The following is a 19,990-nucleotide window of genomic DNA, read 5'->3' on the forward strand; positions in this document are numbered from 1 at the left end:
GAAAAGCCCTTAGTGATGAGGTGTGCCACATAGAAGGATTTCCTGACTGTTGTGGCAATGTGGTTATCGAAGGTGAGACCACTGTCCACCTGTGTCCCTAAGTCTCTTATCACACTTTCAGTGTTTAGTGTACTGCCACCTATATGGTAATTCACGGATACATGTTTTTTTCCCAAAGGGGATAACTATACATTTCTTGGCATTGAGCTTGAGCCCATTTGGGGATTCAATAATGGCTCCTAGTTTGCAGTCATCTGCAAACTTTGTTAGCCAGAGTCCCTTAGTGTTGGCCTGGACTTCAGAGAAGTAGATGCCAAGCAAGAGCAGTCCCAGGACTGAACCCTGAGGTACTCAACTTGTCACTTGTCTGGAGCTGGATTTGGAGTTGGCTACTTTTACAGTGTGTGTTCTATCAATAAGCCAGTTAGCAACCCATTGAGTGATGTAGGGATTAATGTCTAGCTTAGTAGGTTTATCTACGATTCCAGAGTAGGGGATGGTGTCAAAGGCCTAGGCAAGGTCTAGATAGGCTGTGTGGACCACCTTACCCTTGTCCATGGCTCTGGAGACTGATTCAAAGAAGTCAATCAGGTTCAAGAGACAAGTTCGGCCCTTCACGAACCCAAACTGGGTGGCGTCCAGTGTTTGAAGGTTGCCAATGTCTTTGTTTATAAGTTCCATGATAATACACTCCATGGACTTGCAGATAAGGCTTGTCAGACTGATGGGACGGTAGTTTCCGGGATCCAAGGTGGATCCCCCCTTATGGAGTGGGATAACTGTAGCACTGCGCCACTCAGTGGGCACGAAACCTGAGGTGAGGCTATGATTAAACATGACACTTAGGTGAGGTGCCAGTTCATATTGTAGTTCATGTAGTACACAGCCAGGGATGTCATCTGGTCCCATGGATGTTGTATTCTTAGCTTTGGAGAGTGCGTTTTTTACCTGTGTGGCGATTATTACCGGAATTTGGCAATCTTCCGTTATTGAGATGGGCCATTTAGGGGGTGAGAGGGGGGTGAAATTGGCACTGAATCGATCTGCCAGGATGTTGGCAATATTCTTGGGATCAATATATTTAATGCCATTCTGTTTTAACTCAGAGCAGTTCTGTGCATTGCCATTTAGATTCTTGACATAGTTATAGAATGCCTTGTGGTTGTCTTTGGAATCTTTGGCAATTTTATTTTCGTAACTAGCTTTGGAGGATTTTATGAAGGATTTTTTTACATCATGTGATTTTCCTCTTTTCTGCAACAGTTTTTTCCTTTTGCTGTAAAGTTTGTTTATGGCAGGGGACCACCAGATTGGCTTCCTTTTTTGGGATGAGAGCATCTTGGTTCTATTTGGGATAGCACGATTCATGCATGAGTGGATGTGCTCGTACAGTGCCTTAGTGTAGGGTTCAGCAGTTGAACTTTAAGTTCCTGTCTGCATGGGTGTCATGAAGTTTGTCACTTCTGACTTGAGTAGCATGAAGTTGGCTTTGGAGAAGTTTTTTATGGAGGTTTCCTTACTGGGGGGTGGGATGTGGATGTTAAGGGTGATTAGCTTATGTTCAGACCTGACTAACGAGGGGGTGACCATAGGTGTGGAGCATCGATTTCCCATGTTGGTAATGACCAGGTCTAGGATATTGGAGCCCCTGGTGGGACTATGGATGAAAATTAGAATAAACTCTTGTTAAGAGAAAACAACATCTACACGTGAACACAGTACATTTGGGTGAAAGCACTAAATGTAAGCAGGGACGTTGGGATTTCAACCACATACCTAACATCACAAGCAACTGAAAGCTTGCTGAAGCACAAACACCAATCAAAATTTATTCTACAACTGTGACACTGCATATTTCAATGGATGACATCACTATCCGCTAAAAAGTGGTCTCACAGCACACTGTATAGATATACATCATATATGTATTTGCAGCCTGTTCTTCACAGTAAAAGGAAAAAAAAACAGACATTAACTGAAGATAGTCTGTACTATATTCAAACTCCCTCCCTGGGATTCATGAAAGCTAAAACTCCATGCAGCAACAGTGTAGCAGCTCCTGCATGGAGTTCGACCACCGAGTGATTCAGCAAACAGCTGATCCGATGAGCACGAGCCTGTCTATACTGTTCCTGCATGGAAGACCAGGCGGCATGCTAATCACCTCACTTGCTGGTGAAAAACATGCAAATGAGGTGAATTAGTGATTCAGGAAGCTGCCAGGTCTCCATGTAGGAACAGTGTCAGTGCAGAAATATGTTCATTTACTAACCGAACACATTTTTGCAAAAAAGAAAATGGAGGCATGACAGCACAAATAAAAGCATGTATTCACATCTGTAGGCATGGCAATGGCCATTGGCATGAATAAATGTTTAATCTTAATGAAAAATAATATTTTTTGCGGCCGATCTCGGCCATTTAAGCATAGCACAGTGGCACACAAACACAATCATGCCGAAAATAAAAAAAAATGTAAAAACCCAAGTTCAAAGAAAATCTGCATTTTGCCATTATAGTCTATGGCATGCAGAATCAAAACAATACCAGGGGACAGTGGTTGTCAAGGGGAAAGGCTCCATGTCAGTGCAGTATCTATGGGCTAAGGCAGTGGGGTATGCAAATGAGGGGAAATTTACTGAATCACAAAATATTCTAAGCCCAAAACCTGCACCTAACTGTGTAGGTGCTAGAACAGGATCGTGTAGGCAGGAAAAGCGACAAACATAAAAAGGGGGTGTCATGCTTGCTATAAGCACATTGGAGCACTGTTGCCCGGGTTTGCACTTAGCTAAGCCCAGCTAAACAAGAGGGTGTGTCTGAAGCTGTATAACTTTGTTTATTCCAGATAAACATGTTTCTGCAGTGTGCACCAAGTCTTAAACAAAATAAAAAAATAAAAAAAACACAGGAAATGGCAGCACTATATATATATGTAAGCAAGGGTGTGTGTCCGAGGCTGTATAGCCATATAGCCATATAGCCTTGTTTACCTCACCTAAGTGAGTGTACGTGGTGTGCACTGGGATTTAAACCACAAAAATAAAAAAATACAGGAAATGGCAAGTGGAACAAGAAAAAAATGGAAATAGCAGACTAGAGGCACTCAAATACAAGTAATAGAGCTGGCAGGTGGAATGTATCATACTCAGCCAATCACACAGGCAGCATCTGCAGCACACCACTATAAACCATGCAAACACCTTTCAGTCTGCTATTTCCCACAAACTCTACACCACCTGTGTACACAGATGGGGAAATTTTACCTGACAAATCTAACAAAATGTTAGGGGCTGCTGCCACTTTCATACATCAGTATGTGCAAGAGGCTGAGGCTGATGAAGAGGGCAATGCTGTCAACTGCCCCAGACATATGAGGAGGAGGAGGAGGAGAAGAGTGTTCAGATCCAGGGTAACCTACCAGGGGCTACATGATCTGGAGATAGTAGAGCGCTACAGGGTGGACAGGGACATACTGCAGCAAATTGTAGAGCTGTGCTGGCCTCGCCTCACATCCAGAACAAACAGAGGGGAACCCATCCCAGTGGATACCAAGGTATGTGTAGCTCTAAGAATACTAGCTACAGATACTTTACAAAGAACAACTGGGGATGTCATGGGGGTCTCACAGGCATCTACATCCAGGATACTCCACCAGTTCCTGGATGCCATGCGACCACATGCAGAGGAGCACATTAAATTCTCCACCACCCATATGCATCTTTTCCACCATGTAACAGACTACCCAGAGGTACTGGGTGCCATAGACTGCACGCACATCCACATCAAAGCACCACCTGGTGACCGGGGTAGGGTCTACATAAACTGCAAATGGTTCTACTCCATCAACTGCCAGGCTGTGTGTATGCCCAGGGTATTATAATGTTTGTGTCTGCTGGCTGCCCTGGAAGCTATCACAACTCCTACATCTGGTATTCTTCACAGTTGTATCAGTGGTTTGCCAGGGGGGACATCCCATATGGCCATTTAGTGGGGGATGCTGGCTACACACTGGAGTTGTCGATGATGACACCCATCAGAAATGCACACACAACCACACAAGAAAGCCATAACGAGGCACATGCACAAACCAGGATCATTATAGAGCATGTGTTTGGGATGTTCAAGTCACGGTTCCACTGCCTTGACATATCTGGTGGAGACATGCAGTAGTCTCCAGCCCCATGTGCACACGTGGTCATAGTATGTGCCACGCTAGACAATATGATCCTGCAGAAACAGCTGCAGCAGGAACAAAATGGGGAAGGACCACACAGCCCTCCACCATTGCTGAGGTCTCAAAAGGCACAGAGTGACTCGGAGGAAGAACATCCTGAGCCTGCCCCTGTAGGCAGATGAAGGTGTGCCCAGTATGGCCTGGCCTTGGCAAAGAGGCAACACATAGCAAATACACTGACACTGTAGGACCCCAGGGACTGATCTCTCTCTCTCTCTGAATCGCACACACAGTAAAATGGATGCCAAACATAATCATCAGCTCCCTTTTTCCCATTTTTCTACATGGGGTCTGGGTATCGTGTTAACTGACGCCATCTCTCGATTCAGTGCCACACTCCTGCCTTCTTCAACACTCATGCCTGACTGTCACAGATCTTCTTTCACACAATCCATCCACATCTTTTCTGGACATCCTCGGTTCCTCTTACCTTCTTCCTGTCTGTCCCAAATCTTCCTCACCAGATTCTCTTCTTTTCTACACATGTGCCCAAACCACCGTAATCTGTTCCCTTTGATCTTTTTCTGCAATTGGAGCTACTTTGGCTTCTGCTGTTATGTCGTCATTTCTTCATTTGTCCCACAGTGTGCATCCTATCACCTTTCTCAGGCACTTCGTTTCCATTACCTCTAGCTTCTTCAACTGTTCTGCCTTTACTGCCCAGGTTTCTGTACCATACAGTAGTACTGGTCATACCACTGTCTTGTACACCTTAATTTTTAGCTTCTTTGGCATTCTTCTGTCATAGACTACACCTGATGCTCTATGCCAGTTGGCTGCAGCCTCTCTGATTCTAGCTTTGACCTCCTCATTCAGACTGCCCTTCTCCTCAACTACTCCTCCCAGATACTTGAAGCTGTTTATCTGTTCCACTATCTTCTCTTCTATCTCTATTCTCAGCTTCTTCTGATTTCCCCAATTTGCTGCCATTAGCACCATCTTATCTGTGCTTAGTTTCATCCCATCTGCCTTCAGATTTGCATTCCATTCTCCTATCCTTTGTTGAAGTTCTAGCTCAGAGTCTGCCTGTACTGCCACATCGTCTGCATACAGCAGCTTTGTTGATCCGGCCCTTCCAACCTGTTTGCTAATGTAGGCCATCGCCAGTATGAACAGTAGTGGGCTCGGCGCTGAACCCTAATGTACACCCACACCCACTGGAAACCCCTCTGTAAGGCCGAACATAGTCCATATTTGAGTCATTGGGGTCCTTGTACATAGCCTGCTCTAATTCTACCAATGTTTCTGGGACTTCAAACCCCCACAGTACTGCCCAGATCAGCTTTCTTGGGACCTTGCCATATGCTTTCTCCAAGTCTAAGAATGCCCAGTTGGACTCTCTCCTCACCTCTAGCTTCTTCTTAAGTATCTGTCTCAATGCACATATTGGGTCAGTTGTGCTGCATCCTGATCTGAATCCAAACTGCTCATCTCCCATCTTACATTCTCCTACTCTACATATCTGTTTATCAATTACCATCTCCAGAACTTTCATGCAGTGTGATAGGAGTTTGATGTCTCTACTGCCCACAGTTGTCAATGTCCCCTTTGTTCTTGTACAGTGACATGAGTATGCTTATCCTCCAGTCATCTGGGATACACCTTTCTTTCCACACTGCTATTAGTACACTCAGGAGCCATTTCTCCCCTATCTCACACAGCATCTTTATCATATCTGATGTTACCTCATCTGAGCCTTCTGCTTTCCCTGACTTCATCTTCCTTAGTGCTGTTCTTACTTCTTCTAGGGTGGGCTCCTTTTCTTCTCTCATTGTAGGCTCTTTCTGGGGCAGTACAGCTTTTGTGGGGGGGGTCATTCAGAAGCTGCTGGAAATACTCCTTCCATCTGCCTTTGATGTCCTCTGAGTTGGTGAGCAGGTTGTTGCTGGCATCCCTTATGAAGGGTGTCTGACTATCTCCTTTATCTTTCTGTCTTTGCCTTGCAACTGATATAGTTTCCTTGTGCCCCTTACTGAGTCACTTTCCAGAAGTTGATACAGTGCCTCCGATGCCCTATTCTTTGCTATTGCAACTTTTTTCTTAGCTTCTTTGTTAGTCAACCAGTAGTCCTTCCTAGCCTGGTCAGTCTTTTCTGTCTCCCACTTCTTCCTGAACTCCTTTTTCTTTTGATGACTTCCTGGACTTCTGCATTCCACCACCAGCTTTCCTTATGTACCTTATTTCTATACCTGGCTCGACCACATATCTTTTCTGTAGTCCTAACACATGCTGTTTTTAGGCGCTGCCATTCTTCAACTCCGCCTATTTTCTCCTCTTCTTGGGGTGACCCTGAGTAATTTCTTGAACTGTTGTACTTTCTCTCCAGTCAATGTCTAGGTCTTCAGCCTGGTCTCTGTTGACGTAAGAGGCTTCTCTGACCACTGCTTTCAGCTGATTGTGGCAACTAGTGGTTTATGCTGTATGCCAACTGTTTCACTGGGGGTGACTTTGCAATCATGGATTCTGCCCCAGTGCCTTTTCCTTACTAGCAGGAAGTCTACCTGATGTGATCCTGTGACTGTCTCGCTTTTTTGAACCATGTGTTGGCTACGATCAAGCCATTTGCCAGACAGAAGTCTATGGCTTCTCCTTCTTTATTCCTGTTGCCCCACGAATGTGGACCCAGGCAGTTCTTATATCCTGTTCTGTCTGTCCCGATATTTGCATTCAAGTCACCCATTATCAACACCGATTCATGTTATCCTGCTTTATCTAGTAGGTCTTGCAACTGCTGTCTGAATGTACTCTTTTCCTCACTATCACAACCCTGCTGTGGGGCATAGGCTGAGATTATGAATACTGCCCTATCATTACACTGGAGTCTGACTGCCATGTGTCTGTCATTAATTCTGATGCTATATCCCTTACTGCCTTCTGAAGCCTCTCTCACACCAGAATTCCTACACCATTTCTAGCCTGCCCTCCACCTGAGTAGTAGAGTCTGGATCCCAAATGATCCCAAGCCAAGTGGCTTTGCTGCATTGCCCTTCCATCTCATCTCCTGGATACATAGGATGTCCGCCCTCCTCCATATCATCATGCCATCCACTTCCAAGCTGCATCCTGTCAGTGAACCTACATTAAGCGTAGTAATTCTCAGTTCATGTCTGGCAGGATGGTTGCTTTTATGTCCAGCTTTCGCTCAACAGAGCTATCCCAGGTAACTCAGGCTGGGCAACTAGACACTGACCAGCCAGTAGCTTATTGACCGAGGGCTGATGGGCTTTATGGAGGCAACACACTGGCAAATAGGGGCACATATTTCTGGTGACATTAGTCAACATGACCAAATCACCTATAGCCATATTTTACACCATCGAGTGGCTAGCCCTGCCATGGCGCGCAGGTGATCCATGTTCTCCTATCTTTAGGATACTGCACACCACAGTAGATGCCCAAAGCAGTTGGTCTGTACAACTATTCCCCTTATAGGGCACCATTTAGAGTCTGTGCTTCTGCCCACAGCTCCATTCACTAGTGAGTTTGAGATGGAAACACTCAGCATGTTTTTTCAGACATGTGACAAACCGCACAGAGACACAGGGAAAACATGCAAACTCCAAACAGGCATTAGTCAGAAGTCAGGATTGAACCTTGTACCTTGTGCATGGGAGGTGAAGACCTTAACCAATAAGCCATCCTGCCAAACATCATGCCACCTATACCTGACCATGTATAGGCAGTGTATTGTGTGCATCCAACATAATCAGTCCTCAAGCACCACCCTCACAACAGCTGCAGGCATAAGGCTTCTGTAACAAAATAAATTAATGGAGTGGAATTTTCTGATAGCATATCTATGGCATTGATCAAGCATGTAAGGGAACGGGGTGGCTTACTGGGATAGCAGCAGATAACTGACAGCTCTGTGGGACAGCAAGATGTGTATCCCCAGTACTGCCCTACCCACACCATGCAGTATCACCCTAGTCAACAAATATCACTGCAGTATATGTGGTGAGCCAAATAACTGGGGGAGTCATAGGTCACATGCATAGATGTCAAGGGGTGCTCCATACCCACCACCAACCCCAAACAGCAGCTCAGCTGTAGAAAACCATATAGAAATGCCTGGCAAATGACCCTACATGGCGACATCCATGAAATCCCCACCCACAGAGCTTTACACAGTGAAATCACAGCAGGTCTAGCAGTGGCAGTATGGCTTTGGAAGGGAAGAAGTCTGAAACTACAAATGTCTATGCCAGAACAATCTGACCTGTGGTTAATACTGTTATGCCTGTAGTCTGAAAGATAGGGCACACCACTATGCTACATGTGACCAAAATATTAAGCAAATATCAGCAGAGTCTGTGCAGATGTGTATTGTGTACAGTCATGTCACCTCCCCATAGTCCCATAGAAATGCAGTAACATGTTCCTAGACTTAAGCAGCTTCCAGCTGTCACCCAGAGTGATGGTGTAATAGTAACAGAACGCAATTGTCTGTAACACCCACAGTCAACTAACTGGTGCCATCCCAGGGGTGTTTCCTGCTGACAGCCTGGGAACATATGATCATCAGAATGCACTACCCTGCTACAGATGGCCTGCATCTGTCACACCTGGCCTACAGGCCTCTGGCAAATGCCTATGCTTCACCCACAGTGCCCTTTAGGAAGTGTCATGGGGTCCATAACACCAACATAACACAGTCCATAAAATGCAAAGAAAGGCCATGCTGACAACTGCTAGGAGCAAACCTGCCAGATTTAGGAGTCAGAAATCGGGACAAAGCCATGAACTATGGGTTGACAAAGGTCCAATGAGAAGGACACCTGTGAAATACTGCTCTAATAATGTTATAACGTTGATGGAATGATTTATAGTAGCATGGAATGTCTGATGGGTACTAAGTCTGAAACTGCAATGTCACCTGTCATTAATATCTGACTTCAACCCTGAGAAACTTACAGAATACTTTTGCTGGAAAACCACACTTGTTTGGGTAACCAAGATATATGAGTCATGGATGTGGACATTCTGTGATACTCTGTACAGTCGACAGGCAAGGCTAGGTGTTTAAACATGGGAGTGCACTCACTGCAGGCAGGCCTAACCCTGGAAGATGGTGACATGTCTACACCCACAGAACCTTGGGCCACCACAATCATGGGGAGTAACACACCCCTCTCTGATCACTCATCTGATGCAACATCCTGACCCCAACATGTGGCCATCCAAGCAAAATGAGGTGGGCCATACATATGTGTGTGACAAACACACAACTCCAGGCTGGTCAAACAGTCTGACACACACAAGACCCTCCAAGTGCAGTCAACCATTGAGGAGAGCCCAATGAAAAGTACTGGTAGCTATAGGCAAACATATCTGACCAGGACACACACCCTCCACATATCCTATCCCCTACAAATCTATCTGGAGTGTGCATGTCACCCTAATCCTGTCTGACTTATATTACCCAACTATGGACTGGAAATCAGAGCAGGTCAGAACATAAATGCGCAGAGATTCCACCATTGTAATATATCACCAAGGTGCTAGACCATTTCCAAAGCATCAGCAGTCACTTGCTTGTAGGCACACCCCTCAACAGGCTGGATTGTGCAAGAATGTGGAGCACTTGGCCCATAAACCTTGTGTGTGCATCATCCATCCTGTATTCCTCTGGTAAATCACTGTGATGATCTGAGGAGGTATGTCACAAGGTACTGAAAGAATACATGACAGTGTCAAATGGCATATATGACAGATGTCTGCTAAAACAAACCCTGTAACCCTACCAACCCATACATTACTGATAGAAATTGTCACAATCATTCTATGGCCCATTGTTCCCACATTTTGATAGGCTATCTCTAGATATCCTGCACTAACAAGTTGAAAGGTATGGCTGTAGCACAAAACAAACCAGACTGGAGTACAACAATCCCTGGAATGGAGTCCCACATGTACTATAGAAGGATGCACTGGGTGTGTGCATACACTTAGAAAAATTTCAGTAGGATCTAGGAATGAACGGGCCTTTCCTACCCAGTGCACTTCCCTTTGCTCCACCTTAGCAGTCCTGAAGATGTCTGTCACCATAGAAGTCACTTTTGTTAAGCCCAACCACGTAAGGTCTGTGGCACTTGCGATAACTGCATAACACAATTGTACAAACAATTAGGTAGGAGTTCTAATCTCAGTCCTGGCAAATTTAAATGTGTGTGTGTGTTCACATCTAAAATCTTTTGGGTCAATTCAAACACAGTTCACTTCCCCTTTCTCTACTCTAGCAGTCCTGCAGAAATCAGTCATCTTTGAAGTGCCTTCCATCAGGTCTCAGACCCATAAGCTCTGTGGCTTGTGCAATAATCGCATAACATGATAGTACACATAACTAATTAGGTAGGAATTAAAATCTCAGTCCTGGCAAGTAGAAGTGTGTGTGTGACAGTTGTGTGTGCAAGACTGAGGGAGGATTGTGTTTGTTTGTTTATAGGTGAAGCAGTTTTATGCCATTCCCACCCACAACACTTCACAGTGTCCTACCTTATCAGTCCAGATGATGTCAGTCCCTTATCAGCAACCTTGGCCAGCCATCAGCCCTGTAAGCTCAGTAGTGTGTGATAAATGCTGAACACTATAGTGCAAATGATTAGTTTGGCAGGGTTCTACTCTTGTGTCATGCAAATGTGTGTGTGGGTATGTATATTTATAAGTAGAAGCATTTTGATATGTTTCCCACACACTACCCTACTTCATCAGTCCTGCTGATGTCATTCTCCATATCAGCACCTTTGGCCAACCCTCTCCCCAGTAAGTTCTATAGGACATGTGGCAACTTTGTAACACTGTGGTACAATCACTAGTTAGGTAGAGGTTATACTCTCACATTGGGCAAGTGTATGTGTGTCGATTTGTAGAACCATGTATTTTGATATGTTTTACACCCACTGCACTACTTTATCAGTCCTGCTGATGTCATTCCCTTTATAGGTTCACAAGTGTGCAGTAGGTAATGGCCCATAGAACATAGAAGGACGCTGCCATTGTGTCACCCAATGTTACGTCCTAGTCCCTGTATCAAGTATAGCCACTGCAGTGATCCTTGGGTTGAACTGTCTATTACCCATCCACTCATCAAGATTTCTCTGGAACAGGGTCAGCTAGATGCATGACATGTATGGGAAGTGTATTCCAGGGCATGTGCAGTCTCTTGGTGAGGGACCTGTCCCACTAGCATGTTGTGGTAATTGTGGTACTGAGGTAGAGGTTTCTACAGTGTGTGGTGTGGATGGATTTATATGCAGCATTTCTAAACCAACTGGGTCATACATGGCTTTGTAAGTCAAGCACACATAGCTGCTAATTAGGTAATATGACACAGAGAACAGCTTGGGTCTTCTGAGTCTGTCTCTGTAGGATGTGTTTTTAATGCCTAGGAACCCTTTGTGAGGTGCTTCTGTGGCCTCTCCAGCTGTAGTAGGTGTCTAGTGAGGTACATGGCAAATGGGCCATAATACTTGCTGAGTGGTCTAATGAGGGAATAGTAGAAAGAGATCACTGCCTCTGTTTTCCTGGATGCAAAACCCTTGGTAATGCAATGTGCCATATAGAAGGACTCCCTGACCACAGTGGCAATGTGGTGCTTGAAGGAAAAGTTGCTGTCAACCTGTGTCCCCAGATTCATTATAATCCCTACAGTTTTCATTGGGTTCCCATTGATGTGGAACTTACTGGGAACTGAGTGTATTACCAAAGGGGATGATGCATTTTGTGGTGTTAAGGTCCTGGCCATGGTTTCCACACCACTCACTGGTCTCAGTGAGGCCTTTCTGTAGGATGAATGCATCACTTGTGGAGTTCAAGATAGCTCCCAGCTTGCAGTCCTCTGTGAACTTGGTCAGTCACAGTTCCTCTGTGTTAGGCTGGACTCCTGAGAATTAGATGCTGGACAGGACACTATCCAGTACTGATCCCTGTGGGATTCCACTAGTGACTGATTGACAGTCTGACTTTGAGTTTGCCACTGTCACACTGTGTGTTTTGTGAACCAATTTGCAAACCACCCACTGATATAGGGGTTGATGCCTAGTTTGTTGGATTTATCAATAATCCCTGACTGAGGAATGGTATCAGAAGCCTTGGCCAGATTGAGGTAGGCTGTATGCAGTGCCTTACTGTCATACACAGCCCTGGTGACTCACTGAAAGACATCAACCAGGTTGAGCAGGCATGATCTGCCATTTACAAAGCCAAACTGTGTGGGGTCCAGAGTTAGACAATGACTGACTTGATGCCAGGTTGGTTCCTGCCCCTACTTTTCCCTGTACAGCCACTATAGGGACCACATCTGTGGATTGTGTAATGCTGCTGTCCAGCAAAGGGGATTACTCTACATTGGTGGAGGCAGGTATGACAGGTAAGGTTTTGCTGAGTCCCTACAGCCATGTATGTGTTCAATCAGTTGTTTGTAGTGGGCATGGCTACAAAGCCATAACACAGTTGAACACCTCTCCAATTTAGTAATGATAATCATGCTTATTGTACTAACCATGGCTGGTTAGGGCAATGCAACAACCAGTAGCTGTAGAAACGTCACTCCTTTGGGTGCACAGTAACTAAGATTACACATGTGTACAACATGTGCAGATGTTTTAACTGACATTTTGCATCCCATGTCTGTTCTCATCAGATGGACATATACCCCTACTCATACTGACATGTGCATAGCTAATACCTCACATACATGTCTGTTCTATGTCAGTATGGCTCACTAAATTCACACTCTTGCTGCGCCGTCATCCTTCTCAACCTGTTACAGCAAGACATCTGTAGGATGCCATGCATACATGGGTGCAATGGGACAAAATCAGTGACAGTGTCTCAATATTGCTGTAATATACTTGAGTAATTCAATAACACAGTAGCCTTTGCACTGGCAGACATTCCCTGGAGGATGTCCAACAGTCATATGGCAGGAAGAAGGGGAAAGGCTAGGACGGTGGTATTGAGGGTAAGAATTGTTAATGTTGGCAGTATGAGTGGTACAGGGACCAGGCTACATCATATGATGGCCAGGGTATGGTTGATATATTGTGTGTGTGCAAGAGACCACATGGAAGGGGATTATGGCTGGGTGTATGGATTGGCAGGTCACAATTGTGCTCTCAAGGTGGGGACTGGAGGTGGAAGGGGGTAGGGCTTCTGCTGAAGGAACAGTATGCCAAGAGTGTTTTTGGAGGATGTCATAAGTGTCTGATAGAGTGATGTTTCTGAAGCTGTAAGGTGATGGTGTAAAGATGACTGTTGTTAGTGCATATGCTATGCAAGTTGGTTGTGCTATGGATGAGAAAGAGAAATGCGACGTCATTTGGACGATGTGGTGATGACTGTACCCAGGGGTGACAGAATGGTCATTGCTGCAGATGTCAGTGGTCATGTAGAGGGGACGGGGAACTGATGGGTATGTATGGTGTTAAAAGGAGTGGAGATATTGAGATGGTAGTGGATTTTGCAAAAAGGATGGACATGGCTGTGGTGAATATGCACTATACCACAAGGGAGGAGCATAGGGTAACATACAAGAGTGGATGCACACAGGTGGAATATATGCAATGTAGGAGGGCCAGTTTGAAGGAGATTGAAGACTGTAAAGTGGTGACAGGGGAAAGTGTATTTAGGCAGCAGAGAATGTTGGTATGTAAGATGATGTTGGTGATCGAGATGAGAAGGAGTGTGGGGGCAGCACCAAGGATCAAATGGTGTGAACTGGAAAAGTGTGCTTGTGAGGTGGAGTTCAGGGGAGAGTTGAGACAGGCATTGGGTAGCAGTGATAATCTAACAAATATCTGGTTAGTGCAACAGACCTGGTAAGGGAGACAGCTAGGCGGGTGCTTGGGGGTGACATGTGGATGGAGGAAGCAGTACAAGGACACCTGTTGGTGGACTGAGGAAGTACTAGATAGTATACAGAGACAGAGATTGGGGAAGAAGGAGTGGGACTGACAGAGAGATGATGAATGTAGGCAGGAATATGAGGAGATGATGTGCATGGCAAAGAGAGAGGTGGCAAAGGCTGAGGATGGGCATATGAAGAGTTCTATGACAGGTTGGACACTAAGGAGGGATGAAAGGAATTGTACCAACTGGCTAGAGAGATGCACTGAGCTAGGAAAGATGTGCAGCAGATAAGGGTGATAAAGGATAATGATATATATATATATATATATATATATATATATATATATATATCACAAGTGAGGAGAGTGTGTTGAGCACATGTACAGTGTACTTTGAGAGGCTGATGAATGAAGAGAATGAGATACAGAAGGTTGGATGATGTGGGTATGGTGAATCAGGAAGTCCAATGGCTTAACAAGGAGGATGTAAGGATAGCTATGAATAGGATGAATACTGGCAAGCCTGTTGGTCCACATTACACACCTGTGGATGCATGGGGTTGTTTAGGGGAAAAAGGAGTGGTGTGTTATCCAGACTGTTTACTGATATCTTGGGAAGTGTGAGGTTGCATGAGGAATGGAGAAAAAGTGCTTGGGTATTTTGTTAAGAATGAGATTGATGTGCAGAGCTGTGATAACTACAGAGGGATAACATTGACTAGTCACAGCATGAAGTTATGGGTAAGAGTAGTGGAAGCTAGGTTACGCAGGGAGGTGAGGAGTACTGGTCAGCAGTATGGTGTCATGCGTGGAGAGGGCACTACTGATGTGATGTTTGTTCTGAGACTGTTACTGGTGGAATACAGAGAAGGTCAGGAGTTGCTCTGTATCTCTCTGGACTTACAGAAAACATATGACAGGGTGCCCAGGCAGGAGTTGTGGTATTGTATGATGAAGTTATGAGTGGAAGAGATATATGTAAAAGTGGTACAGGATATGTGCAAGGGTGGTGTGACAGCACTGAGGTCTGCATTGGGATTGATGGATGTGTTTAAGTTGGAGGTGGGATGACAACAGGGATCACCTGTGAGCCTTTTCTGATTTGCAATGGTGATGGACAGGTTGACAGACAAGATCATATGGTAGTCCCCGTTGACTATGTTGTTTGCAGATGACATTGTGATCTGTATTGAGAGTAGGGAACAGCTTTTGGAGACCCTGGAGAGGTGGACATATACTATAGAGAAGAGAGGAATGAAGGTCAGCAGCACTAGGACATAATATCTTTGTGTGAATGAGAGGGAGGATAGCGGAATGTTGAGGATGCATGGAGTACAGTTAGCAAAGGTGGATGTGTTCAAATGATTGGTATCAACATTTTAGAGTAAAGCGGACTATAGAGGACAGTTGTAGAAGAGAGTACAGGCAGGATGGAGAGGGTGGAGAAGAGTGTCAGGAGTGATATGTGATGGACGAGTACCAGTAAATGTGATATGTAAGTTCTACAAAAGGGTAGTGAGACCACCTGTTTTATATGGGTTGGAGACAGTGGCATTGATAAAAAGGCAGGGGTCAGAGCTGCACATGGCAGAGTTACAAATGCTATGATTTGCACTGGGTGAGGCATGAGTGCACAGGTTTAGCAATGCGTATATGACAGGCTCAGGCTATGTTGGACAGATATGAAACAGTGTTGGAGAGGCAGCATTACATCAGTTTGGACATGTGCTGAGGAGGGTGCTGAATATATTGTGAAAAGGATGGTAAGGATGTAGCTGCCAGGTAAGAGGAAGAGAGGAAGGCCTCAGATACATTGTTTCTTGATGTGGTGAGAGAGGACATGCAGGTAGTTGGTGTGCGAGAGCAAGATTCAGAGGACAGGCAGAAATGGTAACAGATGATCCACTGTGGCAATCCCGAATGGGAAAAGCCATGACAATGAAGGGGGATGTTGTAATGTCAGTCTTCACATATTTGGCAAGGATTTGGCTGACATAACACAACTCTATGGGTGAATGACTACAAATATGAGGCACACATATGGTCAGTGTGCAGAACACTGGACAGGTGAATGGTATGAGCTCAGTATATAAAATGCAGTTCGATACACACATCTGCAGCAGTACTTTACTCTGCACATGCTCTGTATATTTGCCTTATATTTACAAGACAAAATGTGTACCATAGTTATATGCACAGGTAACATATGGATATGTACAACATCCCATTAGCTGGCCTAGTCACTACAGACAGAGCCACATGCTATGGCCATCAGTGCTGTTCAGCAGTACATCAGTAGAGCAAGTCTTGTTGAGACATATGCTTGCAAACCCCTATTTTTCATTATTACAGACCACCTACTGCATTCAGTTACATGCTTACTTGTTTCCCATACCTTTTTTTTCTGGATATGTCACAGATATATCCTTTATTTTTTTCTCACACTACTTTAGCTTTGCACTGATGGACTGTCTATGACAGAGGTGGTATGAATAGACGGCAGCTTGTCTTTTATAGGTAATGCTCATGACCATGTGATGGCCGGAGCACCAATTGGTGTTCCCCCAGTTGCTGATTGCATGCAGAGCAGCTGTGTAATTATTCCAATAGCCAATGTCATGGCAACACACTCCTATAATTGAGTACTCCATGTGGGTTAGAGTTGCTGGTCTTGCTATGCGAACAATATCAAATGTCAATTGAAATTTTACTAGGGGAAATTGATGAACTGGACCGCCTTATTAAAAGTGATATTGACTATCAATTGGGCAATGATCTTAATCAAAGGTCTGAATTTTTATGCCAAGTGTTTTCAATCCATCCTGCATTACATCCTTTGATTTTCAAAAAGCAACTGAAATGGATTTAAGGAATTTGAAAAACAAACAACAAGGTATAAGCTGGAGCAGCCTAATATTACTAAGAGGAGAGAGGATGTTCCTTGTCTTGGGAAGGCTCCACATTTGATGAAAACCAGACAAAGGGGGAGGTATTAGGTATTACCCCCACCCATATATATATAGAATGAACCATATCTATAGACAGTGAAACTACCTGAAGGTAGGTAACCATTAATGAAATAGATGGACCAGAGGGTTAAAGCTATCAGAGGAACCCTATAGAGAGACAAGAGACAGAGATGATATTATTATATTATGCAACAGCAAACACCTAGAACCCCCCAGTGCTATGGAATTTATTCCGAAATCAAAAAAAACACAAACAACATGAGGCCCCTAGTGGATGGGATGAAAGATTACTTATACTTGCAGTAATAATAGAACTGCAAAATATGTAAAAAGGAAAGACAGTAAAAATAAGATTCATGGTCCTTCCTTGAGGATGAGTCAAGTAACACAGTGGACAGAGTGTCTACTAGCTGCTAAGCTACATGAAGGTTTATTCGCCTATTATTTGACATTACCCATATTCGATCTTGCTGCGTAATGTTGAAGATGGATGGGCACCTGACGCACCTAACGGAATTGGGGAAATTGATTGACACAGGGCTTTTGGCTAACATCCTTGATTCTAACAATGAAACTGTAACCCAAAAAATTCACCAAGCAAGCTCATGCCCATGTGGTTGGGCTCCCACCTGGGCCTGGGGCCTTTGGGAGAGAATAACATACTAACAGTGGGGAACATAACTACAAATTTAATTTCTAAGCTGATTTCTGACAAATATAATATTATATACCTGGCCAAACGTGGAATGGAAGGATTTGATACAATGATTTCAATTTCTTCACTGATTTTGATTTTCTCTCCTTTTTTTGCAAACACACTGATTTTTAAATAGATACTAAGAAATAGATTTAAGACATAATGAATTTAAAGAAAAGTTTATGATAACAATGAATGGGTGTCTAAATACACCATTCAAGATGCTGAGACACTATTTACAATTCATATAAAGAAAGCGGAGTGTTAGTAGAGCAAGAATAAACAGTAAAAGGGCAGATTTTTGAAGAATGTTTCAGTTTAACACAATTCTTCCTCAATTTTTTATTCCCCTGGGTTTCTATTTGAAATTATTTCTGAAAATAATTATTGAGAATTTAAAAGATTCTATTTGAAAAACTCCCTTTGTTTAACAATAAAAGTGTCAAAGCAATTATGTCCTTTGTTAAACAATGATAGGTCTTAACTTCCTGTGGAACAATTAGCACATTTTTCTGGACCCAGACAGGCGATCTAAGCATAATTTTTGGGAATTAGAGTCTTTAACTACTTACAGTGAAACATAGTCCATACCATAATAATCAAAAAAAATTTACAAACTACATCTATATAATAAAAAAAGGCTGGCAAAATTAGCAATACAATAAAGACCAAGCGGAATAATTAAGTAAGCCATAAAAGTATTGCAAGCATGTAGCCAGAGGGGCTGAATTTGGAATGGTGACCTAAAGTTTCAAATAAATCTAAGTTTAACTGTGTAATAGTAAGTTAGTGTTTTGGCAAGTGTGCTGCTGTCGCTTATATCGGAAAAATGATAACAGACAAACAATAATGAAACAATAAAGCGAAAATGCACAACACAGGCTATTTCTATATACAGGAGTACAGACCAAGTAAGTTCAGATGTAATAGGAAAATGCCTTATGCAGGGACCAAAGGGCTAACCTCATCACTCATTAGGAGAAGGAACTCCTCTGGCAGTTCTATTAAAAAATGAGGAAAAGAGAGACCAGGCATTAATGAAATGAACCTCAGAGAGAAGGTGCCTGTGGATCGAGTGACGAGCATAAATCAGAGACCAGGCACCACCTAAATAACTTTGGTTGCAGCTTAAATGAAAGCAAAACTGTAAATAACAAAGCCTGCAAAAAACTTTAAAACACTGCTTATTAAAACTGGCTTTTAGTGGGGAAAAGACCATAAATCCATTGATTGGGCTAAAAAAACCTGTCAAAAATTATTTGAACACTGCCTGATATCCATGGTCAGTGAGTTAAGAGTGTACTACACCTAAGGGGAAGGGTGCACATATAATTAAAATCAAATCAATGAATAATTGGATGCATATTTACATATATATATTCATATATATAATATTTTTTTATTCATTTTATTTTTAATACTAATACTTATTATTTCATAGTAGTTCTTCTGTTATTGTGTTTTTACCCTATTTTTACAAAAAGTAATGAAGTAAAACTGAGGTTATACACATATATTCATATAATTTATATCTTATTAGGCATAATCTATATATTATAAGTATAACGGCATTACTAGTATTACTAGCTACTTGGCTTGCAATTAAACAAAAAGTAAAATGGACTGGGTGAACCTTTCTACTTTTATTACAACTACATGAAGGGAATGTATCTTATAATACTTTTATTTTTTTTATTTTTTATTTTTTTTTTTTTTTTTCACTTTCAATTTTACTTTATAAATTACTTAAATTAACATGAAATTTTAATGAGTAACATGATAACATGTTTTCATTACACACAGCCATCCATTACATTTATCCATTATCCATCCATTTCCCGTATTTTATCCATTATAATATATGTTTGGGTGTCTGAGCTAGATGTGCTTTTAGGAGTGCTGATCAGAATACACTATGTTAACTGACTAAGAATTTAATATCATGGTGATATTACATGACATTTATTTTCATGGCATGGCAAAAGTAATCATTCACTAATTAATTAACTTGGTATATAATCTCTGTTCAGCTATATGTTCATTGTTTTAAAAGCGTCTGTAAGTTATAGTATACTTTAACTAATAAAACTACTTATCGCACTTTAAGAAGAAGTTCCCTGCTACTGATTCTACTTGTGAAGAGGGTTCCTGCTCCAATTTTTTCATTTACTCCATGTGGGTGTTGGCCCTTTCCCTTACCTGTGAGGAAGAGATCCTGGAGGTGTGTGAGCAAATATGT

Source organism: Protopterus annectens, chromosome 3.part0 (genome assembly GCF_019279795.1).
Source record: "Protopterus annectens isolate FY-2018-M chromosome 3.part0, PAN1.0, whole genome shotgun sequence".
Classification (NCBI taxonomy): domain Eukaryota; kingdom Metazoa; phylum Chordata; order Ceratodontiformes; family Protopteridae; genus Protopterus; species Protopterus annectens.